The 25,456-nt window shown below is 42.3% G+C and overlaps 1 protein-coding gene across 5 annotated transcripts in view; it reads left to right on the top strand.

The window, feature by feature from the left end:
• The window catches only part of TOM1L1 (target of myb1 like 1 membrane trafficking protein), a 512,416-nt gene that overhangs the window by 126,386 nt on the left and 360,574 nt on the right, over positions 1-25,456 (top strand). For 4 of the 5 annotated variants that reach the window (XM_090122138.1, XM_090122135.1, XM_090122136.1 and 1 more), the window contains one exon: positions 7,054-7,142. The gene's annotated coding sequence lies outside the window, so the exon portion shown is untranslated. Of the gene's footprint in view, positions 1-3,260; positions 3,276-7,053; positions 7,143-25,456 lie in introns of those variants that run through there. The other variant, XM_090122139.1, reaches the window with a different exon arrangement.

Genomic DNA, 25,456 nt, shown 5'->3' with positions numbered 1-25,456 from the left:
GTTCCAAATACATCAGGTGCACACACTGTACTCAGAACAAATGGTAACAATGCGGAGATATTCAAATATATTCAAATACAGCAGGAACGTATTGCTGATTCCTGAGCATTCAGAAGCAGCCAAGATCTTGCCCTACAAAGACTGTACAAAAATCATGACATTCTTTCAATAAAATACTAGGGAAAATCTATCTTTAAGGCACTACATGTGGAGTTAAGAAGCCACTCAGCAGCAGAGGATAGGAATTGGAAATTTTCTCCTACTCAGTGTTTCTTCAGAACCCAGCCTTACAGCGTGTGGTTCTGCACGCAGCTTAGGGTGAAAGACTTATTAAACAATTACAGCATGCCAGAGACCAATATAATTGCATTTGCTTTTTTAAGATTTACTTGTTTAATTAGAAATTACTTCCTGAACGTATCTGGAAACTTTTATCTCTACTCACTTTGTTATTAATAGTTTTTTAAAACAGTTGTAGCATACGATTAGCAAACATCAGAAAACATTATGCATATTTTATATGGCATATATAGTCACTCATTTATAATTTATAACGTGTTGCTAAAACATTTATTAAACATTGATAGCTGGTTTCATGTTACTACTGCTGTGTATTATAAAGACAATAAAATTACTCAAATGTGCCCACAACCTTTCTATCAACATTCACTTATTGTTAATATTTTTGCAATCCGTGGCAGTGTAAAAATGACCAAATGTATCATAAATGATTTATGAAGTCATCTCCTCGTTCTCATTTGTCACTTAGGCTGTGCACCACATGTTCCGAAAATTTGTTGTTGTAGAAGTATAAGAGTCTGCAAGACAGAGTATTGACCTGTAAGAGAAAATCACCTGTGGTTCCAGGAAATAGTGGGGTTTTCAGACAAGCTGTTGGTAACCAAGTCACTACTGACATCTGATGGCCTGGGCTTCCCTCTTTTAGAATGCCGGATTCTTTAGCAAACTAGCCAATAGTTTCTCCTGCCCTTGCCCGAAGGGTTCTCTGCATTGTTCAAAACCTTCCTGTTCTGCAATTGCAGTTTTTTTCAGCCTTTTTTTCCTGCTCTTTCATTTCCCACTTCAGCTCTTTGCACCCAGTTCTACCACGGAGGACAGCAGGGTGAGGCAGCGGCCAAAGCTGAAGTTCTCTGTGCTGCACAAAGCTGGCAGTGGCCCTGCAGCTGGGTGAGCAGGGTGCTCATGTGAGAACAAGGGCAGTAATAACCGCTGCTCTGTTCCTCTTGCTGCTTACACTAAAAAATCTCTGTTATGTAAAATGTTCAAGCAGCCCTTGACACAGGAACTAGAGTTTGAGGGATCCAGTCTTTGCTGCTGCATGGACACAGCAGCCTCCATCGCCTTGTTAATATGAATCAGAATCACAAGCACTTCTCTGGCCTGGCACATGCAAGATTAATGGTCCTCCTTGTTGCTCCTGTTCCTTCAAAACTCTTCTCTAGGTAGTGCAGAATAGATTGACTTGTGGCCTTTGTCCAGTCTGTGCATCTTGATTCTGACAGACAGCTTGTGAGCTCTGCTTTAATGTGCCTTTGCAAGCTTAAGCTGTTTTGCTGCATTTCTGATTTTATGCCTTGAGAGAAGAATCCTTCTCTAGCCTGTGTAGGGTGTTGGTAGATGTTGAAGAACATTTGAATTGCAACAGAACTTTCCACGTTTCTTTGACATTCAGTTGTTTCATCACTGCTGGATCATCCACTGTGATACCCCTGCAATTGTGGATGGGTATTTTGTGAATGTGGTCCCTGGGCCAATAGATCTGTGCTCTGGTTTGAGTATTTGAACTCTGCCTGATACTTCAAAGTGTTCTGCTGGAATTCCTTAAGGCACACACAGTGCAGTATCACTGGGACAGTATCTGTTGCTGCATTGACTGCCTTGTGAATATAACCCTAGGATTTTGTACTATTTAATCTCTTCTATTCTATGTGGTCTTAGATATTGAAGCTTAACTGGATTAAGAAAGACTTTGCAGCCATTACAGGTATGTTAATCCAGCTGCAATTGAATGAAAATGATATGCATTCAGAGATGCCATTGTGCATATGTCTGAAATATTCCATGGGCTATTTTTGGTACTATAGTGACAAGCAGAATTAGTAAAGAACCTGAACAATATTTGGAATTCAAAGAGAACAACTTTGGTGCTGTGGCTTTTCCCTGGCTAAATCCATTGTTGGTATGTAGCTTGCAAATTTGAAGTCTTTTTTTTTTTTAATAAAAGAAGAAAAATTGTAGTCCAATTAAGGACACTGTAAATCCAGTCAAGGATCAGACAGATTTTGAAAGTATGACTTCTTAAGTTTTATATGTAAACAATCTATAAAGATGGTGAATCCTTGAATAGGTAGAGCCTCCATTGTCAACACAGTGGTGCAAATGAACCTATACGTTTTTCTTCTGATCATTATACTGGAGACAGCTCTGAGGGCTGTAGCAGTCATGTCTGTTTTATTCCAAAAGCATTAATATGTTTTTCCTCTGGTGCCTGATGGATGGGAATCAAAAGGAATGGCTGTCTGCACAGCTGCATTGTGCAGTGCTATCAGACCTCATTTCTTCCTTGTTTCTCTCTGTTACTAGATTACAAATGAAAGTAATGTTGTTACCGCTCTGGCCTTAAGCACAGAAATCAGTAGATGTGACTTGAGTTTGCACACATAAATTATACATAAATCATACACCAGTATTAAGGAGATCTGAGTTTCAGAAGTTTTAAAGAGAGGGGTCATAAAGGCTTAAAATTCAGTTTCTACCAAGTTCCTTTGCAGAATCTCAAGGCTGAGGCAAGCAATGAAAAAATCCATAAAAACAGAACTTCAGAACCAGAGCCTGGTGTGATGCAAACATCCTGAGGCACTGTTCATTCTGAAGTAGTCTTGTTTAAAATGCTGGGATTTCTCCCAGCACATTCTGATGTGTAGTTTGTGCCTTCTTGCACCTATCTGAGAGTTTTCGATGCTTAGACTGTACTCTTTCTAAAAAGTTAATTTCCAATGAAGTTGTAATGGTAACTTTCTTGTATGAGAAAAGAGAAATCAAAGATGACCTAGCAGAGTCTGTAGAAATCTGATTTGTATTGTTCTGTCTAAAATGCAGGCAAGTCCTAAACAGGCAGAAGTTCTCAGAAGGAGCACAGTGACCTTGGAGAAATTCAAAAGCAACCAGAAGAGCAGCTTTGGGGAGCAGAGCTGGAGCAGGCATGTTGGACCAGATGACCTTGAGGGGGCTTTTCCAACTGCAGCTGTTCTGTGGTGCAGTGATACTTTATTAATCAGGTTCCTCATTCAACTCTGAAACCAGTGTTTTACTGGAGCCTTACTTAATTCTGTATTTTGATAATTAGTGCATTGAAAAATCAAGGTTTGCTGTAGGAGGAAAACTTTTCCCTTTGCATCTTTTTAAACAAAAGCAAGTGAAAGTAGAGGATTCTTCCACTGGTATCAGTAAAGTGATGTCTACTTCAAATCCTATAGGAGAGGAATGGTTTGCATTGTGAACAGAATTTGTGGGAGTAGGGTTTTGTGAACATGTAATAACGAACTCTGGCAACACGCAGGGGGGAATGGAGGGAGAAGGGGGCACAGGTGTGATTGCATTGGTTTGTTGGTAACGAGCTAGGAAATCAGTGAGTGCATGGAACAATCGAGAAGACTGGGTGCTGCTTTCATTGCTGCTGCTGCTCTTGTTGCCATATTAGCAAGTGAGAAACGTAACTCAAACCAAACAGAAGCAAGGAGAGTCTAAATACGGCAGTGTAAGTCAGTATCCACATACTGTCTCACCTTCACTTCTAATCTTGCTGGAAGCTTTGTCCTTCCACAAAACGTACTGTTTGCAGAGATTTGATCACCGCTACTTTGCAGTAGAGTTTGAGGTTGCTTTGGACTTTTTACAGCAGTAGTGACATTTGCTTTGTAGTATAAAGGTGGACCCAAATAGTTTTGTGCTTCCAGAAGTCTGTGCTGATCCTCTGTTCTTAATGGGAGTGTTTTAAATCACATTAAGTTCTGGACCAAACTCCAGTTGATTTCTTTCTAAAACTGTAAGGAACAATTTAAATTGCTGAGTAACATTACTGGAGAAGTCAATGTTATGATGCTCATCTAAAATTGGATATTTTGCTTATAAAAATGCTGATGGTAAAATGGAAGCTTATGAGAGCTTGTATTCCTCTGTGCTGTTCTGTCTTATATTTATTCTGTTAATTATTTGTTTTCTTATGTCGTATATCCTCTTATTCTCTTTTGGTGTTTGCATTTCAGATTTGATTTTTGATAAGTATATAAGGACTTATTTGTAGGTAAATCTGTAATTACAGATCAGTTTATTTGATGATGCACATTTTCTATAACGACTACTCTGTAAATTAGAAGTGAAGAACCTGACTTTACGTACATAAGTGGGGGTCTTATTTAAGTAGGATGGAGGCTGTGCTGAAATGCCACATGAAACTGATAAGTTTTTGAGGGCTAGGGAAAGTTCATCTAGCTCAGATTTCTGATCTGGTGAAAAACACTTCCCTAGGAGCTGTTCTGGGAGGAGCCACACTGCACTGCTGTGACATTAAATCCCTCCATCCATGGGAGCTCCCAATGATTTTGACTTTGGACTGTAGCCTGGAACACCTGCTGCCTCCTCTTTTGCAAGGCCACTGCTTGAAGGGAGCCGCTGCCTCCTGTGCGGAGGGTTTTTGGACTGGACCAGTTCCTTACTCCTACCTCTCTTCCACAAATAGAGGCATCCACATAAGGCACAGTGCTTTTAATAATCACTACTAGGTTGTGTTTATTTTCTTTTGTTGTTTCTGACAGGTTATCTGTAATAATTGTGTTAATTGCCACTTACAAGGAAGGATCCCACTTACTCTCTTCTCTATACTTATTACACCCATACAAAAAAATGTCATTTAGCTTTATATGCATTTGCATGAACTGCTGTTGCTCTGTAGGAGGATTAGCTCTAACTGCTTGACAAGAGAGCGTGCTCATCTAATGTACAGTATTCATGACTAAATATGTTGACACAACGGAGCTGAGTTACTGACGGAGGATGCGAAGCTCTCTGCAGGAGTCAGCAGGCTGCTCTGCAGTTGGGTGTGAGCAGCACTGCTTTCAGCCATCTGGAATGCTTTCGGGGGGACCGTGGCTGCTCCGGGTGGGAGAAGCCTCTGGAGGATGCAGTTGCATGCTGTGTTCTTCCAGGTTGTTTGCATTGGAGTAAGGGAGCAGGAGCTGGCAGGAATGGAGGAGTTGTAACACCTGTTCTTACCCTGCAATATTGGTTAGAGAAGCAGAGATGGTAACCAATGAATATACAATTAACCTCCTGCTTCTTAATCTTCAGAGGACTCAGACATGACAGTTGCAAGAAAAAGTGCAATTGTAAGCTTATTTACTGTATTTGTTAACCAGCCGGTATAGGAAACCTCTAGAGCAAAGGAGCTGTCAGATTCCATTCTAGTTAACCCTGTGTAAGCAAGAGATTTGGTTTCAGCAGGCACTCAGTCCTGTAACGATGCTGGACAAAAGTGGTACTGATGCAATGTTTCACTTGGGATATCTGCATCGTCACAGGAGCTGAGCACTGACAGATGTCACCAATGGTCAGCAGGACTTCTGCTGGAGGGGGGAGGAGGAGGTCATCAAAGTGTCACAGATTCTTCTCTGACTCCAGCTGTTGGGAGCTGTGGAAGGAGCTGGAGCCCCACTTTGGAGGCCGGTGATGAGGAGAGATGCAGCACTTTATGGGACTGCAGTAGGCAAATTGGGTCTAGTGGGTAACGTGGATGTTCTGCAGCTGAACAGATTTGTAATAGCTTTGGTAGATGAGAAGTAAAATGCTGGTCTGGCCTATTGAAATAGAGGAAAGGGGGAACAGAACCCCGGATACCAGGAGTGGGCAGAAGGCAGTGCTGGTGCTGTGTCCTACAGCTGCTGGGAGCTCACCTGGAGCTGCACCAGGAAATGGGCAGCATTCCTTCTCCAGCTTCATAAATAAGAACACAAGAATAACCAGCACGAACTATGACAGCTTAAGGTACCAGAAGTATAGCAGTAATGTAATGAGGATGGTAAGCCTTGCTTTATAGTAATGAAAAAATGCTTTAGATTTGTGGCAGTGGAAAATAGTGCTGCTGGTGGGTTTCTTTGCTTAACTGCGTAGACCTACACAAACAAGGCTGAGAATTTGGTGCTGCTTTCCCATAGCAATAAAAAATAAAGGAATTAAGGAATTGAAGGGATGTGGGGAAAGATGCTCCATTACAGATAAGAAGGGAGGGCAAAAAGAGGCGAGATCAAAGATAGGATGCAGGACATGAGAGTACATAAAGCAGCTGTAGGAAGCCCCTGAGAAGCAGGTCCATGCCTGAGTTTGGATCTGTTGTGATGTTTGCAGCCCCTGGCCTTGAGTTCCTGCTGGCCCTGGTTGAATCACCTTCCAGCAGTGCGGTGAGTTAGGAGAGGTGTGGTTGTCCCCAGGAAAAATGAATAGGGGAAACTGTAGCTCTTTTGTTATGTGGGAGTTAAGTGTTCTGCACTATTGAGAATCAGGTTGCTTTGGTGCCAAAATACGGATTTAGTTGCTTAAAATTAAGTCTGCCTGTGTCCCAGTTTCCCCATCTGTAAAATGTATTACAGCAATTTCAGCTAATCCTATTAAATTGTAGGACTAGTGTTTCACTATTAATATATCTAGAACGACATGCATCATGGTAACTTTACCCCATGGTGGCAGAAATGGCTGTGGTAGCTCAGCATAAAATAATCAGAGCCTTTGGGACTCCAAAGCTCTCCCTTTTTTTTTTTTTTTTTTTTTAATTGGTTGACTGGAAAGAAATTATGCTAATTTTCTTCAAGTAAAGATTTGGTCTACCCTACCATGAGGGAGGGATAGCAACTATTTTTCAGGCTAAGATTTTTCTACTTCTCTCTACCCTGCTGTTTTAGGGTATCAGCAAGCAGTGCTTGGTGAGATGGCTTTGTTTTACCTTTGCACGTTAAACTTGTGGTATTTTTTATTATTTTTCAGTTGACACCGTGCAAGGAAGGACTCAGTGCCACTAAAACGCAGACTGTGTAATGAAAACACGTCCTTAGGCAAGAAAAAAAGCTTCAAAGGTAATTATATCTATTTCTTCAGCATTTTGTTCCATTTAGTGTTTTATTAAGCCTCTCACCTGATCTTTGGTGTGTGTATGATAAAAGCGAGTTTGTAGAGCAGCCACCTCTGATAGATGATATAATCCTGTTAGCAGGCAGGATGTAAAATAGGTCCCGTAGCACATCAGGATTACCTCAGAAATCCCTGGCAAGGCTAATTATTTTTTTCCTAGCTGCTGAGCAATTGCTAACTCTCCCATAGTTACTGAGTGCTTCTGACCTTCAATATTTCTTCTACACTACAGCAGAGATTGCACCTCAAATCTGTCAAGGACACAGCACTGGTGTTGTTGCTTCCAAACAGCTCCCTGTGAAGGACATATTTTTTGACTGACGTGGTCTCAGCTTGCCCAGTACATTCCCTGAAGACAGCAGCATAACGTGTGTTTCCATAAGGAAATAAAAACGCCTGTCCTAAGTGTCCATTACATCAATGGAAATCATGAATACTCTGTTGATTGCAGAGGCAGCGCAGTAATTACGACCTAAGTTGTTTTCTAATTTGAACTCTGCTCTCTTCATAACTTTCTTTTGCTTCAAACATGAGTTTTTGCCAGTGTCACCCTTCTCTCTCATCATCTCCAGATGATGTAACAGCTTAGAACAAAACAACTGGGGCTCCCAAGCCTGCAGGTAGGGAACACACACACTCTTTGTGAATGGGATGTGCCAGTTCTTTGTGAATGGGGGATGAAGACTTCAAAAAACTACGTTCATCATTGATGTAGGCATGTTCTCTCTTGAAACGTTATTGTGAGATGTCTGATGGTATCATTTAAGTTGGTATCATTTAAGTGATCACCAGAGCTGCATTTCTGTTCAGCTGACAGCCTGTTCCTTGTTTCAGTAATGTTGATGGTTCCCCAACCAGAGCTCAGTTACCACATCCACAGAATAATTGCTTTGCAGGCGAGTGTTCGTTGAGGGGTACATTCTTAAATATTCCCTGGGAGAGAGTTTTACTTAGCCCGGAAACTTTCAGTGCTGTTGTAACTGTAACTGAAATTGTAACGTTGCAATTAAATATTAAATCATTAATTAGATGCTTTGTGTTGCTGGTAAGCTAGAGCAGGAAGACCCATACTGGAGAGGGTGAGTTAAAAAAAAAACGAGTTCTGAGGCCCATTAGAAGAGGCCTTGAGTGAGTTTCTTGCCACCAAACATGGCTGTAATGAGAAACCATCAAGAGACAGCAGGGACAAAAAAATCATCAGCAATCTTCAGTGCCTAGCACAATAAAGTCCTGTTCTGTCAGTGAAGACTAAGCACCTCCTCAGCTCATACAAATAATATACAGGATCTATAAAGCCCATTTCTAATGCAGAGTAGAACAACTTTTTAAACAGGGAGCTGCAGCACAGTGAATGACTTGCTGAGAGTTGTGCAGGAAACTTGAACACAACTGGCATTCAAACCCAGACATCACAGCTTCTAGAGATTTCCCAAGAGGTAACTGATTGTCTTTCTGTTCAGATAATTACAACTAAAGCTGTGTGTGATACCAGACAAGGCACGTCTGGTGTCCCTGCTGAAAGTCATGAAGGTGAAAATAGTACATAGGTGCCCAAATATATTTCCTGTCTAGATGCTGATTTGGTTGGTTTATGTAATGAAGCTTTTCTATGCATTGTGGAATAGCTCTTGTGTATAATTTGAGGGGTTTTTTTTAACCTAATTGGAGGGACAGTGAGAGTAGATCTTCCTGAGTATTATGCCATTCTTTACTTCTTCTAAGGCCTTTCTATTGCTGCAGTAGCGCAGTGAAGCTCCTGCGTAATGAAAATCCGAGTCATTCAAACTATGATATTACTTCTACCAAAGGTAATTTTTCCAAGTACAGGTATAGTCAGTATGGCATGATCCATGTAGCTAATGAGATCTTTCCCTTTCTTTGCATTTGCATGGAGTTTTGCATTTCTGAGACACTTCTGCAAGCTCTTTGTAGAGAGCTACTTTGCAGCCTTTTACACTGGAGACACGTGCAGTCTGTGCTCTACCCTTCTCTGAGAAGAGATTACTTTCATTATTATTGTATAATTCCTTTAAAGTAGTTTTTGGACTGTAAGTCTGTATTCTCTTTTGGTTTTGTAGCATTTTAATGTTTGTGACTTCAGATTTTGTCTTTTTTCTAAGTTTTGTCACTGCTGGAGTTCCCATTGCAGTAGAAACAAGGTAGAATTAATGAAGACTGACTTCTCCCATCCCTCTCTGTTCTGTTTGTGTTCAATAAGAGCTTGCAGCTGGACACTCCGGTGGTTGATGCATTTTGGATTCCTAAACTATGCTTTCATAAGCCAGCTAATAATGTGGGGCAACAGAAAGGGCTGTTTTAACTTTTGTCTGAGTTGTACCAAAGCTTTCTCTCGGTGTCCTTCTGGATGTAACATCCACCATAAGCTAGGCAAGTACATAACGTGACAGGAGGAGCTGTTGACTTCCTCAGGGGTAGAGAGGCCCTGCAGAGAGATCTTGACAAATGGGAGGGCTGGGCAGTCACCAACTGCATGAATCCTAACAGGAGCAAATGCTGGGTTCAGCATGTGGGATAGGGCAGGCCTGGCTATGTGGGCAGGCTGGGGCAGGGAGGCTGGGGAGCCCTGCATATAATAATTGCTGTAGTCAAAAGAGCAGTGGCAAATTAAGCAATGGAAGATGTGACCCAAAAAAGTGATCCAGCTCAGAGTGCTTTAGCTGGTAAACAGGAATTATATGCTTTTTTTCCTGTTTTTTAGAGGCAGAGCAAGCTCTGCAGGGATGCTGACCGTGCTCACAGTGATACTTTTTTTGTAATGTGAATCCAAATAAGTGAGTGCACAAAGATTTCCACAAGGCTAACCAGCTCACAGAGGACTCTCCTTCTCAGACACAAGATAGATTCATTTTTACAGCAGAGGAATTTATGAGAAAAGCTGGAAAATCAGGGTTGCCTGATCTCTTGCAATGGTCCCATTTGGAACCCACACAGCCAGGTGCTGCTATAGCCATCTGCAGAGGAATCTTCACTGCCAGATCCCAGCAAATGGCCAGCTGAAGTGCAGTTCTGTGCAGAAGATGCAGTGTAAGCTTTTCCTGACTTTTCTTTGTACAGCCTAAAGGATTTTCCTGTATCTTAGCAGTGTGATGAGGAGCAAAGCCTCTAAGAGTTGTGTTGCGAAGATGGATATTTTGAGCTTCTCTGTTAGTCCTGGCCTCCTTTAGTTCACAGCAGGATGTCAGAAACTTGTATCCCCTCCGTTCTATGCCAGGTGTTGCTTTTTTGGTGGTGGTGGTGTTCCTCGAGCTGTTAAAACTGGGAAATTTTTTTCATTCCTTCACTGGGCAACCTAGGAACAAATATCCCACAACAAGAGACACTGAGCAAAGATAGTAATAATCTGCAGCGTGTATCCAGCATGGGTTTTTTCTTCAAAATACTTCACAAGTAGTAATTAAAAAGTAGCAAGCAAATGGAGAGAAATACCATGAGTGCTGTGGTTAGAGCCACGCAAACTGCCCGTGTGGCAAGGCTGAGCACACAGCCAAGTCAACAGGTGTCAGCCATGTGCCACCAAACGAGCTGTCCTGGGCAAACCACTTTGTCACCTCCCTCACACGGACAAGGAGTATCATTTCAGACAGAAAATACGTCAGCTTTCTGGATAATAATTGGGCTTGATAACTGGGCTTCAGTGACACGAAACTGAGAGAGGTAGGAAATCTGAGTGCCTGTGTGCAAAGTGCTGCAAATGGAGCTTGGGCAGGTTTCTGGGAGAGTGAGTGCACATCGAGCCAGGCTGCCTGCAGCACCCTGCTGTAAATGTGCTTGTACTTTCACACCGACAATTAACATGATGAGCATAGATTCAGGTAACTGGCTCGCTTCTCACTGTGTTAGATAGGAGGCAATGCCTGCATCTGGCAGTGTCTGCTACCCAAAAAGATAACAGAGCCAGCTCTGGTACCAAAGCCAGACTTGTTGTGACAGCACAACTGACTCTGAGGCATGTCCTTCCATGACTGCTGCCAGTAATCCCACCTGCACCAGTATCTCCTTGGGCTTTAAATGTATGAAATCAAGTTCTGGCCTCTGTTGCGTCAACCCAGTCTCAGATTGCCATAGAGATGAGAATATTTTCTGTCCGGTCCAATAGGGAAAATAATGGGATCAAACAGACTTTGTGTCACGGAGTTTGATTCAAGCAGTTTGAAAGGCCCATGCACATCCTGGTGTGGTAATTCTGACACGTGCTGCACCTCTGGAGAGCCGCTATTCGCTATTCCTCTCCTGGTCACCCTGTCATAATCAACACGAGCTGAAATTCTTTGTGCAAAGGACAAGGTTATCTATTTGTTGTAAAATACTCCCAAAGCACTAAAAGAGCTTCCTTCCCTGTTTGTAATCAATCACTGTATAGAAATATGTGTAATGAACACTAGAACTGCACAGAACTGCTATCTTTGAATCAAAGCTATCTCAAATTACATTTGGAGATATAATCGTTTTATTCTATACTTCCTTTCAACATGGAACTAAATAATAAAAAACCCTGAATGGGAAACCTGGTGGGGGAGGAGGGTTCAGTTTTGTGTTTGTTTTTAGTTGTTTTCACAATAGTTCAACTACGTGTAATGCAAATTTAAGGCCTTCCACAGAGAGCTTTTGGAATGTAGGTGTAAATTACCAGTTAATTATACATATAGACAGGAGGAGGGAGACTAAAATGTAATAGAAACCAGGCTGAGAATTTGGGCAAACCTATAGAAGCGCTCTATAAAAATGTGCTATTTCAATGCTGTAAAAAAGCCATTCTTTCTCAGCATGGAGGTATTCAAATCCCCTGTTAGAATTTTCCATCCACTCTACTTTTTTTAGACAGGAAATCTGAAGAAAACCCTTTTTTTCTACGTTTCAATTTGAGGAATTGACCCTAAACCTATTGATTCTACATTCTACACCTTGCTCTAGCTATCAGGACCACTCCCTTCCTACAGCACTCATTGAGTAATTCTCTCAATGTATCTAGGTAATGGGCCATTATTCTGAGACCTTCAGCACTGGGAAAGAAATACATCCTTGTGCAGTGGGCTGCCTCAAGATCTATGTGCCTCCTAAATCCTGAAAATAGGTCTCAAGTGTGCTGTCCTGTACAGCAGGGAATTTCAATTTCCAGAGCACTGACTCCTCGGACAAAAGGGTGTTGCTGCAAAGCAGAACTCAGTCCGAACTGTGGCTCCACTGGGAATGTCGTTTGGAGTGTCATTTAGGGAGAAACAAAAGGGAGGTGGGGGGAAAAAATTGACCCCAGAACCGCCACGGTCTTCCCCCTTATTCTGTGCTGGGAGAGCTGTCACCTGCACTCACGTGTTTGTGAGGGAAATGTGGAGCATGTGTCTGTGTGCAGGCTGGCAGCTGGGGAACACGAGTGCTGGAGTGAAGCAGACAGCAGCTGTATGGGCACACAGGTATTCGTGCAATTGTGAGAGATCCTTGTTCAGCTCACGGGTAACAACGCAGCACGTCAGCATCTCTACGCTTAACTTTGTATGCGTGCAATAGCTCTGCTGAATCTGCAGTCCTTTGGCGTGTGAATGTTGTTCCACTGGTGCTGCCCAAATGCAGCCACTGCACATCCAATAACGCTGTCTGTCCACCCCAGCCCCATCTGAACTGGTATGTTGAACTGAGAGGAGGGCTGGTGTTACTGTTCATTGTTCTTGCTTTCAACGCTGCTTCTTTTCACTGTTGTATGTCTCCAGGAAAGCAAAGTTTTACAATTGTACTGGGAAGCTTTGCCTTGCAAAGCCATTGTGTCTGAGGGCTCATGAGGCTATCAGTGCCTCCATACTGCAGATCTTTGGCAGGAAAAACATCGTTAGTATGGTGTCAAGAGCCTGCTCAGTGTCAGTCTCCATGATGCAGGCTATCAGAACATTCTCCTGCCTCGTATCACACAGGGTTCAGTAAGCAGTGTCCCCCAGTGGACATCATCCCACACAAAGTGGCACAAGCAATTCTCAGGCAGCTCATTTGCCACTAAACTCTGCGTTTTAACCAGCTCTCCCTGACGTGTAATTGCACCATGTGAGTTTTGCTGTGGATATGAGAGACGCATCAGCTTTTAGAATGGCGCACTCTTATCTTACACAGGCCTGCCTACAGGTGTTACCGTGCTGTCTCTTGGCCATACAGTGATCTGGTCTGTGAGAGCTGGTACATCTCAGTGCTACAGCTCTGCTTGATAGCTGTGAAACTGTGTGGTATGGCACAACTTAATTCCCTGTCAGGGAGGAATGACATCATTTCAGAGCTGAGGAAATGCACGAGCTGACACTGCTCATTGATTTGGCTTTGTTTATGCTGCTGTTTATTTTTTCAACTGATGTGCTGCTTTTATATGCTTAGTCTGTACTACACTATTCAGCAAGCTGAGCTTATGCTCTATGGCTCACTTACACTCAGCAGCATCAAGCTCTTCCTCCTTCCTGGCTGAATAACCATCATACCCACCAGTAATGCAGGAGCCAAATCTTGTGGAAATAGATTTTAAAATATACTCTAAGCAAGTTGTAGAGCGTCTAAACTTTAGATACATTTTTTTTCAAGAAGGACAGTGGCAAAAAAAAAAAAAAAAAAAAAAAAGGAAAATAACAAGAGACCACACGTCTTGGTGGGAAAGTAGGAGGCAAGCAATCTCGAACAACATAAATTTGTTTAAAGACCTGAATGATTTCTAATGAAAAGTGCTTTGCAGCACTTGTTTGGGTGTACAGAGTGTAGAGGGGGCCTTACTCATGCTGGTCTGGCAAAATGTGATAAAGGACTTGGATTATTCTTGCATTTCAGTATGGAAATAATCATAATAACTCCAAAAAGCATTTTGCAAATATTAAGAATTATCAAAATTCTTCTTTCAGGAAGGAAAGTATTATTGCCTCAAGAAATTGCGACGTTAAATAACTTGTCTCAAGCCAATGAAAAAAAAAAAAAACAAAGGGTCAGGCCAGGTTTATTACTGCAAAATGAAGAAGTAAATAATGTTCTGAGTTGCAGTGAAGTTTCTAGCTCTCTGCTCCTGTGCTGTCTGGAAGGCTGGGGCCTGGTGTTGGCTTTTCCCACAGGAAATAATCTTCAGGAAAGGCCATAAAGACAATGTCAGCTCAGCTTGGGGGGGGGGAATGGCACAAAGCAGAGAATGTTGCAGTGTAGTTTCATGGCAAGATGATTTATCTCAGCAAAAAATCCTAACAAGACACAGCACTGGCATAAACTTCACCTTGCCAAAGCAAGGTGGGCTCTGCTTCGATTCTGTAATGCAAATCCCATAGCTGCATTATGGTAGAAACTACAGAACAGTGCCTCCACTGGGACGGACAGCTGAAGAACTGGTGTCACTTACCTGTAAGGATTTGATGTTTTTGGCAGCAAAGATACGGGGAGGTTTTTCTGTCTCTTGAGGGGGCTCAGTGGTAGCGATGGGTATAAATTAATAGGTTATGAGAGTCTGTTACAAAGCTGTCCAATGTTAATCTCATTGGATGTATCTGTATTTAGAATTAATTGTGTTTCTGCTGATACAGGCTCACATAGGAGCTGTGTTTGTGTACCTACTCATTTGCATGTTAATGGGGTTCTCCAGGGTTTTTCCTTGATCTTTAACAGTAGGAAAGACTGGCTAATTGAAATTTATTTGAAAAGGGTTTATTTGCCTCTTGGGCTAGGGACAATAGATTATGACAGCTGAGGAACGCTGCAATGCTCATGTTAGCAAGTTGGATTTTAATACCTGAGCATGAGAACGCTGAAGGGATGAATTAATAAGGGAGGTGGATGGTTTATGCTGATCCTCGTCGTGCTGACCTCCCTACACTGGTGGTGCTCCATCCCACTCTTGTGGCAATGGCTTCCCGACAGCTCAGTGGGAAGCCTTGATTTGAGTGGAAGGAAGAGACCCCCATGTAAAGCTGTTCGTGGGACGGTTGCACCCTCCTAGGAGATGACTCAAGAATGTAGAAATGACGGTGTGCAACAATCTGTCCCAATGATATCATTAATCCCCCCCACAAAACTGGAGATTTTAATTGGGTGTCTGACCTGTCCTTAAATGCTGTGCATCAAATCCTGGTTGCTTTGTTCTAACACCTCTGAGACTCCAAACTGCTCATTCCTCTGTCGCTGGGGACGTTTCTATCTCAGCTCTTTTGGAGTCCTGCTTGCAGCCCCTCTCCAGAAACGCTGGGAAGTGTTGCTGAAGTGTAACAGTTGCTGTAGCAGATCAACGTGCCCTCAGGCTGGGAATATTCTGATGGCTCAATTCATCAGCTGCCACCTCTGCCAGCACCATCAGTCAAGCAACTGGAGCTGGAGGTCAGGATTTCAGTGCGGAAATAACATTTTGGGTGAATGATGATCACTGTTTGGGAGGGGGACGGGTTGTGTATTTTTACTACTTCTGTCGTTCGTGTTTTCAGCCAGCTGCAGCAGAGCTGCTCTGAGCTGCGCCTTCTGAGGTCCTTTGTTTTTAACACAAATGTTCTGGATTCTTCTGGTTCCGTCGTTCACCAGGAAACACCACGGGGCCTGCTTAATGCAATCGCTGTGTTAGATCCTGTGTGTGGTTTGATGCTCTCAGTCCATCTCTCTGAAAATATTTAGCTACTGAATCTGATGTTTAGAGTCTTGATTATGAAGAGCTCATAGCATGGCAGCCAGCAGCTCCTGGTACAGAACTGAGTATAATCACAGCTGAAGCACTGCTGTCAAAATAAAATGAACATCAAGTGCAGCTTGCCAGCGAGATCCCATGCAGGCACAAGGTTTAACTTCAGAATTTAGTTAATGATATGCTTTGTTATGTTTATTCCCATTTAAAAAGGAGAAAAACAAGATTAATATTACAGAGAAAACATTTCCCTTTGCTGTGGAGTTTTAATTAAGTACAGGGGAAAGAAACATGAACTAAACTGATTCTGCTTGCCTGAAGTAATGGATCTGGAAGTTGAAATGAGTCTTTCTTGTTTCAGTACATTATGAATAAATAGAGAATTGAAAGCAACAAGAGTCCTTCATGGGAATATTTCAACAGCCACATAAGGATAAGCCTTCAGAGGCACATCCTCTACAAACTGTACCTTAAATGTGTGTGCAGCTATTCCAATAGTTGGTTTTCAGTGTATGTTAGAGTTCATCTACTAAGCAATGGTTATTATGCATATTTGCACTTGGCAGACAGTGAAATAGAATGTTTGACAGGTTTGTTGTGACTGATTAAATTCTTTTTCTACTTCCATTAGAGTTCTCAATCTCACCTTGAAAGTCTCATCCTGCACCCTTGATGTGATTTTTAAGTGGCATTTATACTGCGCATAGGAAATGCACTGAATAGTGCAAGCTGTATATTTAATGATGAGACTGAAGAAATACTTGCAGGGAGATCCTGGGAAATGGTAATGAGGCTCCCAACAGAAGCACCTAACTCTATCAGAAATTGCTGCTGCTGTTTGCATACATGCAAGATGAGATGCACGCTGTGCCATTTCAGTAGCACTGTGAAATAGAAAAGGCACCTTTTTTCAAAGCCATTTCATGACCGTGGGTGCCTGGATCAGCCCTTCTGGTTTAAGTTCTTAGAACTTGATTGCATAAGTGGGGTTGCAGTACTCGTCTGGTGTGCTTGCTCCTGCAGTGATGTCTGATGAGGGAGCTGCTCCAGGAGAGCTCGGGTTAAATCCTGGAGCAGAATTAGGAACTTGTTGGGCACAGGGAAACCTCCTGGAGCTCTGCTCTGCTTTTGTGCAGGCATCGCCTGCGCTTCGGTTAACTCTTCTCTGAAAGAAAATGTTGTCCCCGTAGTACTGGGAAGCAATCTTCTTCAGAACAAATGCTCCATTTGACTTAATTATGTCCTGAGTAACTATATTAGAAGATAATTTTAAAGAAAGCAATTTGTGTTTTGAAAACTAGCTGTGTTTATGCAGTACCAAGATGAATGCGCTTCAGCAGCAGTTCTGTAATCTGAGTGCTGAGATCAGTAAGAGCATTTCAGCATGAAATGCAAATCTGGACTGACTCCTGGGTGTTGAGGTGTCCATCTTCAGGATCCTAGGAGCCAGGGGATGGGCAGTCTGGACAATGAAGGCATTTCAATGGACTTGTCTATGGAACAATTGCTCTGGTGGTTCTGCAGTAGTCTGCAAAGTTGTGCAGCTTTTCTGCAATGGTATCTTTGGAAACCTCTGCTTTACATGAGCACAGGGACAAATCCCCAGCTTTGGCAACTGGTGAAGCTCTGTGATTTCAGAGGCTCTGTCCAGAGCTGTGCTTTGGAAAGCACACGGCTGCTCCACTGGGGAGAGCTGCTGGCTGCTGCAGCAGGCGGGAGGCAGACGAAGGCTGCAGCCCCCACCTCTCACTGTCTGAAGGCGCCCATGCAGCTTTCCTTCTCTTTAAGATGTATTTTGATTGCCTGAAAGTGACTATTTCCAGGTGCTGGTTGTAGAGGAGGAGTGGGTTTGTCACTTCTGTCACAAAAGGTTAGGTTTGGTGGGTCAAAGGCTATTTTGGGGAATGGCTTTTAGTATAGAAAGTGCCTCTAATAGTTCCAAATGACCTACAACGACAGCTGTCCTGTTCTTCCTCGTGCAAACTCAGCAGTGCACGGTGGCAGAACTTGGCTGCGTTCTCATTAGAACAAAAGCTTTAGAATTCAAAGGAAAGGACCAGAAGTATATTTCCCCATTTTGCAGCTGAGCTCTGCAGGTGGAATATTTACCTTTTCCACCGTCCTGAAGGCCTGCCAGGGATTTTTTTTTATTTTTAAGCACAACAGCACATTGGATGGTTTCAGGCTTACCTGTTGTACATCTAGCTGCTTTTAATAAGATTTTTGTTGCTGCTTCAAAGGTCAGTTGTTCCCCCCTCTCCCTTGACAACACGCCTGAATAAAATGCGGCCCTCTGCCAGTTATAAAATTTGAAATGGGAGAAAATGCAGATGTTGGTTTTATTTCCAGTAGTTTTTAACTCCTGTTCAGGGAGACGAGAAAAAACATCCGTGTGCAAAATGTGCCTAAAGCTACAGTTCTTGCAGTTCCCTGCACGGTGCCCACAACAATTATTAAACATGGTTTTCACAAGGCAGGCATTTGTTTTTTTGAATCAGGATTGGAAGATACGCTGGGGTCTAAGAGATTTATATGCTATTGCTTTTATAATTGCTTCTGTAAATGGATGTGAGTTGAATCACGTAGCAACAAATTTTAAATTGAACTTATTTTCATAGCTAGGCAAGGGATCTGTTACTCCCGAGAACATGTTGGTGTTTGGGTTTAGGCTGCCTTTCCCGTGTGGAGGAGAAGAAAAACTACAAAGAGGTTGTCGTACCATCAAATATGGAATGTCCAAAAGTCTTGAAAATGTGCATTTTCTGTGATTTACATTCACAGAGGATGTTCTAATTCCTCAGCTAATTTTGCTAGCTGAGTTCCTCTCACTGGTGCCAATTTAATGTGTCCCAGCTGTGAGAATCAGGATCCTGGCAGTGCATACTTTGAGGATAGGAACTTCTAGAGGAACTGTTCTGTGATTGAATGTGTGTGTGTACACAGGGATATGTATGTGAGTATATATTAAATACCTGTGCAAGCCTGCAGCTTAGCTCAAATATTTCATACTTTTTCACCTGTTTTTTTGTATATACATGATATCACTATTGTGTATAATCTTCTACACACACGTATGTAAGCTTATACGTACACGTGTATATATATGCACATATACATGGATGGAAAAACAATGCAATGCAAAAGAGATCTATAGAGATCCGGTGCTATCACCTCTAAGTAGAGTGATGCCATTCTCTATCTGTTAAATGTTTGTCCAGAAATGAGCCTGTGCATTCAAGCTTCTGCATTCAGATGGAGTTTGAATTAAGGCCAACTGAGACCTCATTAAATTTGCTTCCCAGTTCAAAGTCTTCACACTGATACATTTTTTTCCCCATTTAAGAATCCTGAGGAGCTGCCAGAGGAAGTTCCCCAATTAAAGGTATGGATTGGGAATGACCCACTGCAGGACTTCCTCAGCGCAACACCAGATTCTCTTCTTTGCCACCCCTTCCAAGCACTGATCTTTGTTGGGTCCACATCGTGGAGAGGGATGTTGAGGCTACAAGTGAGGAGAGCAGGGTGAAGCTCATTTATTCTGTTTGTGCATGTATGGCAGCATGTTTAGGAGTGCTACTTGTGACACAGCTACAGATGGTGAAGTGGCTGATTTCTGTATGAGCACAGCACTGAAACTGTAGTAAAAGTTGGATGTAGAGTACAGGATGCAGAGATGAGAGTTGTCACATAACTTGTGTGTCAGTCTGTCATTGCAGTGGGCAGAGCCCGACATTCCAATGGATCCTTCTCTGCTGCCTATGAATGGTTTTGTTTCTGCAATGCTGAGACCTGTTTGTGTTGTTCCTGAGCTGACCAAACTCTTGCAGCGTGCTTTCCTGCAGAACTTGAATGTACCTTATGCAACCAGTGAGATTTGCTCATTATCTAAATATTTATAAATGGAAATTAAAGACACCATTTTTCTTCCAATAGAGAACGAAATCTTACTGTAGGGACACATAATGAAGTCAATGCTATCATTTCTGCATGTAAAAATAAATAGAAATTTTAAATAATTAACATTAGGATTTTTTCACATTTGTCCCTGTGAAAGAGAATTAGTTTGAGATGCAGAGCAAAATACATTATTCATAATTTCATGGTAGAAATAAGAAAACTGATGTAAGAGTATTTGGCATGGACTATAAAATCTCATTAGCAGCAGTGTTCCAATTGCTTCTGTGAGGCTTCAAGATATGAATTATACTTCCTCTAGAAATGAATAGTGTGAAGTGAATGAATGTCCCCAGTCAGACCCTCTGCAAAGACAACTTGCAAACTTAAGGCACCGAAAAAGAGACATTTGGAGCTGAGGCAACCCTTAATCCTTACCTCGGTGGCTTTTCACAGCACTGTAAAACAGCAGATTTTCAACACGTGTATTTAATACTGGTTTAATATCAGTGCTTTCCCTGCTGTTCACGTTCCTTTAATTCCCCTCTGCAATATGCAGTGATGTGTCCTCATGTTTAGGACGTCCGTAGTTCAGTGGGAATTGCTCTGTTACTGTCTGAACTTGTTCTGACCCCTCTGAGTGCAGCATTGCAGGGGCATTTAACTTGAACAGCCTAATGAAAAACTAAAAAATAATTCATTTTTAGCAGTCTCCTGTTCTAGAGCCCTGTCTTCTGAGGTCGGGCAGCATTTGGGCTTCAGAAAACACAGAGTATCACAACTTCATACAGCATCATGAAAAGCATTAAAAAGGCTTCATTTTTGTGTATTTTCTTAAAAGCTATCTTCAGAGGTTTCTTATACTAGTAGTTCTTTCTTATTTAAAATATTTCTGACTACTCAAAATCAGACACCTGCTTGTTTTTCTTTCTTTTTTAATTCCCTGCAGGCTCTTTGCTTACTCTCAGGTCACCCTGCAGAGCGGAGCTTCTCCAGAGGTGCCTGTTTGCTGGTACCCAGGGCAGCAGTTGAGTGTTCTTGATTATCTCTTAAAGATATTCTAAAACTAAACCACGCTGCTAAAAGTAACGTATCATAATTCTGTCTTGTCTAGCTACTGAATCCTTGTCTGTCCTGGTGCACTTCTCGTAAGCTCTCATAAAAGGCTTCACGTAATGGCTGTTAACATCAGCAAGAGATGCTGCAGGTAAACTCAATAATGTGCACTCAGAAGCAGTATGGCTCTGTAGGAGTGGAAGGGAAAATTCACATCTCTTTATCCTAAAGATTAAGGGAGATCCATCTGAATTTTGGAAGATCTGCTTTTATTCCAGTGAGGTATGGACTAATTAATGTGCTTGCTATAGCACAGCATCTCCCTTGGTGGAGCTTTCTGTTCCCAGGCGTCCTACCAGATTCCTCTAAGAGAGATGATAATAGATACACATATAGATCTACCTGGAAAATCAGCCGTGAGGTGTACGTGCTAAATTCCGAGGAAAATGCATACTGTCTCTTTTGCAGAAAGATCTGAATGATTTGTAATTTTGATAGGTTCTCGAAAATGTATACACACACACATACAGGAAGCAGAAATGCTGGAAACGTGAACACTATATGCAACAGAACAGAAGGAAAATGAAAAGGTTGGGAGGGTCAAAAGAATTTTCTCCATCTAGAGAAATCTGTTGCTCTGGGGGATTCCACAGGTAGCTGTTTAGGCTGCTCTGAGCTCCTGGGGGGGTCCTGGGAGTGCGATCCATCACTACTACTGCACAGCCACCTCATAAATCTGAGCCTTGTATTTAAAGCCTTTCTTTGGAAGAGGTAGGCGTCAGCCTCATTATTCAATCATTCTCATATTTAAACAGAGGGATCTATTCCATAGTGCTTCTTTCCTTTGCTGATTTGGTATTTGTAGCCTGTTAAAAATTTGCATGTAATTGACAGTCAAATGCGAGGCTGTCTAAACCAAAACAATCATTTAGATAAGCTGTGTCCTCAAAATATTTTCCCCCTTCTATTACGAAAGCAACCATTTGAATATTGCCATGTTGCTGCCTGACACATCCCTTTCAGCTACTGTTTCAGAAGCAGGGTAGACACAACACAGTAAAAGCAGAACAGCTTTTTTGCCATTTTTCATCATTGACATTGACATTGACATCATTGACAAGTAGCTAAACCTTCCATGAAAGCTCTGTCTCTGGAAGAACAGGTGCCTGACAGAGAAACTGCTCCCGACTGGAATGAACAGAATTGCTTTCTCAGATCTGTGGACTTTTATTAGGACAAAAATTCAATTTCCAGTCGTTTGCTCAGGGATCCTTCATAGTCCTTCTATTGCTCAGTGGCCATAAAGAAGCCTGTAGTGTATGGGTAAAAGCAGTGCTTGTGACTGACAGCTACCCATGAGCCTTCCTTTTAATTTAAGATGCAGAGTGCTGGAATATGATTCCTGTATTCACTGTCACTTAAGAATTGTTCTTTGAACATGAAGGTCTTACGTGACCATAAAATGGAAGAATTTCTTTTGTGCTTGTAGCATCCCATGTACATTTCATGAGCCAAGGGAGATAAACAGGAGAGAGGTGTCTAAGTCATATTCTGTTCTTTGAATGTAGGGGAGCTTTCCCTGTCTTCCAGGAACACAAGCTGGGGTCTGAGTGCAGGATCAGAATAAACTGTGATGTGCAGCGAGGATCAGAGCACCAAAGGCATAGCAATGGCTGTGTTTACAGAGGGAACTGGTGCTCAACCTAATGCCAATGGTTAGAAATGGCTTTGCTCTTAAAACCTCTGTTTAATTTCATTGGATTTAGAGAAGTCACTTTGGTACATTTGGCAGGTCCTTGAGCTTGTAATCTTAATGTATTAGCTGTGACAGAGAAAGAGAGAAGACTGTACTGGCATGAATCTAGTAGAAGTACCTGCACTGCCCTGCATGGGCATGAGGCCAGGGTCTCCTCAGCAGTAAGTACGCTCAGCATCTTTCAAGAGCAGACTCTTTTAGTGCCATCTGAGTTTATAGCTCTTAGCCAGCTAAATTATATAAATAACTGCAAGTTACAGCTGTGCAAGATGCTAAATGTCCATCTCAGGTTGCTAAAGGCACTCACCTTCCTGTTGACCTCCATCTGAACTAAATAAAAGTTGATGTCAAAGCGAGTTAAAAGCACTCAAAGCATTTCCTTCTCTTTGGGAACTATGTGAGCAATAAAACAAGCCAATATATCTGGAATATAGTCTATTTTTACTTTTTCTTTTCTCTGTATGGATCATATACATAGACAAGGTGAGAGAAGGAATGAGAACCAGAAAAGTGAATAAATGTGGAAAAATTCCTAGCTGACAAAAAGCAGTTGTTTTCGCAGGGAAACTGCTCATTGGAAATAACATGCTCAACTCAGAGAAAGTTTAAATTACCTAATGTGAGGATCATCGATTTTCTTTGTGTCACAGCTCTATAATCTAGATGTGCTTAACAGAGCAAGACTTTTATGTTTGGTAGCACTGCTCGATTGTGGCTTTGCTTGTGGGACTCTGTGTACAGACTGCCACGCAGGGTGTACACAGACAGTCCCCAAGGTGCTGCTGAACAACTTTCCTGTTGTCAGAGCCCAGCTCTGGGCTGCTGTTCACTTCTCCACCTGACGCTGCCCAGCCTGGATGCAGGCAGTGTCCTTGAGGGCTGCATGGCCTTCTGATGGGGAACGATTGTCTGAACTGTACAAAAGCTCTACTGACTAATGTAAGACCCACAGAGATTAGCTTTTAAATGATATGTACATGGGGGTACCTGGGTTTGCAAGATTGTGTTCTCAAGAGGTGATCTCAAGTTAAGGCTGCCGTCTGAAAGCTGAAGGCATGAATTAAGAAACCTTGCTGTGCTACTGCTTCTGCCATGCTTGTTATAACACCCAGAAAGGCTTGTGTGCTGAATCGAGTAGTGACACGGGTGCTCAGGAAGCCAGTTTGCATGAAATGATGTGTTAAGGTGGAAAATTCCAGCAGGAATGTCTGGAGATGAGCTTTGCTGTAAGCCTCCCAGTGCTGACCTTCCTGTGACTCAGCATGGGGGAGCTGCCTCCTGTGCAACCCCTTCGTTAGCTGAGGACTGCTTTAGTCTTTCAGTTGACTCACACAGGTCTTGGATCACGTGCACAGAGGCACAGTGTCTGATGCTGTCCAGATGGCAACACCAGCAGTGGTGCAGGGTGTGTCTGTATGCACAACGGATGCCTCAGGTAGCTTGGCAGTCAGAAGAAATACAAAAGAAATACAAAAGAAATATCCTAGTGCCAGTTCCTGCTGTTGTGGTGTGGTCAGGTGTCCACAGTTGTCTGATAGGATCAAATCCCTTCACATTGACCATGCATTTTCATTTCAAGACGTGGTCATGTATTGTGGTTTCTTTGTTAATGTCAATTCAAAGCTCACATTGCTTTCATTACACCTTTTTAATGTTGGTTTCCTTGATTCACTTACTATTTTTTACTGCTGTTCCTTGTTATTTAGATAACCCACAAGTTTCAGCTTTTCTGCTTACACTGTGTAGGTGTTTTTTTGGCTCAGTCCCATAATTATAACTCTACCCACATTAAAAAAAAAAAGGGTAATTTTGAAGTTCATAATTTCAGAGTATGTCACCAACAAGAATCTGCTGTTGAAATCTGCTTTTACTTGGAAAAAAAGCAGTCTGCTGCCGCTCTGTAGTTTGCAATACACTTGCAGCTCAGAAGATGCTGTGGCAGAGCTAGAAAGATGCTCCCAGCAGCACCTTCCATAGCTGAAACTCTGAACAAAAAACAATTTGCACAAAAACAAGCAAACCTGATGAAGGAGGAAAAAAAATCCTTCAGCCTGGTAGCACAGAACCCAGTGCTTGGCAAACATGCTGACCACAGTGATATCTCTAGAGGAAATAAGGGACCTTCTGAGCAGTTCCCTGTAGTAGGTGTTGATTTTTAGGTAGCTGAGCAGTGCTGGGCTCCATCCATCTGTGCTGGAGCTGCATGGCACACTTGTGGCAGTGGTCATCTGCCAGCCAGCTCTTGGCTTGGTGGCAAATAGGATGAAAGAACAAGCACAGGCTGTGTTAGAAGCCATTTCTGTCTACTAGATGAAAACCTGGTGCTTTAGGGACACATTCCTATGAAGTGTAATATACCTTGACATAACACCTTCCTTTAATTCCAGGCAGCTGTTCCTCAGAACTAGCTCACCAAATGACTCGAAGCAGATGCTTTTAGCCTGAGTAGCAGAGATCACAGTCCCTTATAGTACATTGAAAAAAACGTCTTGAATTTCTATTCAATTTGCCTTCCTTTCTGTGTTATTTGGTTGCCTAATGAAATATGAAATGGTATGGAGAAAGATGGTAATGTTTTTCGCATGGGTTTTCCTGCACGCACTAGTAGTGCATTGGATTACAGAAAAACACACCTTTGCATTAAAAGCTCAGGAATTACTATGCTTTTGAGGTGTTACTTCTCTTCACATGATCTGAGCAAATCATAAAGAACAACTTTTTCCTCTGGTGATGAAAAGCATAATCTCCTCCTTACGCTCTCTACACACAGACTGCAGATAGGAGATAACACATTCTCCATGGGGTTGAGGATGAAGTATTGAAAGTATTGGAGATACTGGGATAAGTTGCCTAAACTCTAACAGCTGTCAGAGTCAAAATGATCAGTCTGGGAACCCTTGTGCATGCTAACCTCTGGAGGTCTGATG

The sequence above is a fragment of the Phasianus colchicus genome, chromosome 20 (assembly GCF_987193195.1).
Source record: "Phasianus colchicus chromosome 20, bPhaCol1.hap1.1, whole genome shotgun sequence".
In the NCBI taxonomy this organism is placed as follows: domain Eukaryota; kingdom Metazoa; phylum Chordata; class Aves; order Galliformes; family Phasianidae; genus Phasianus; species Phasianus colchicus.
Note: the sequence above shows the minus strand (reverse complement) of the source record. Positions and strands in the feature narration are given on the sequence as shown.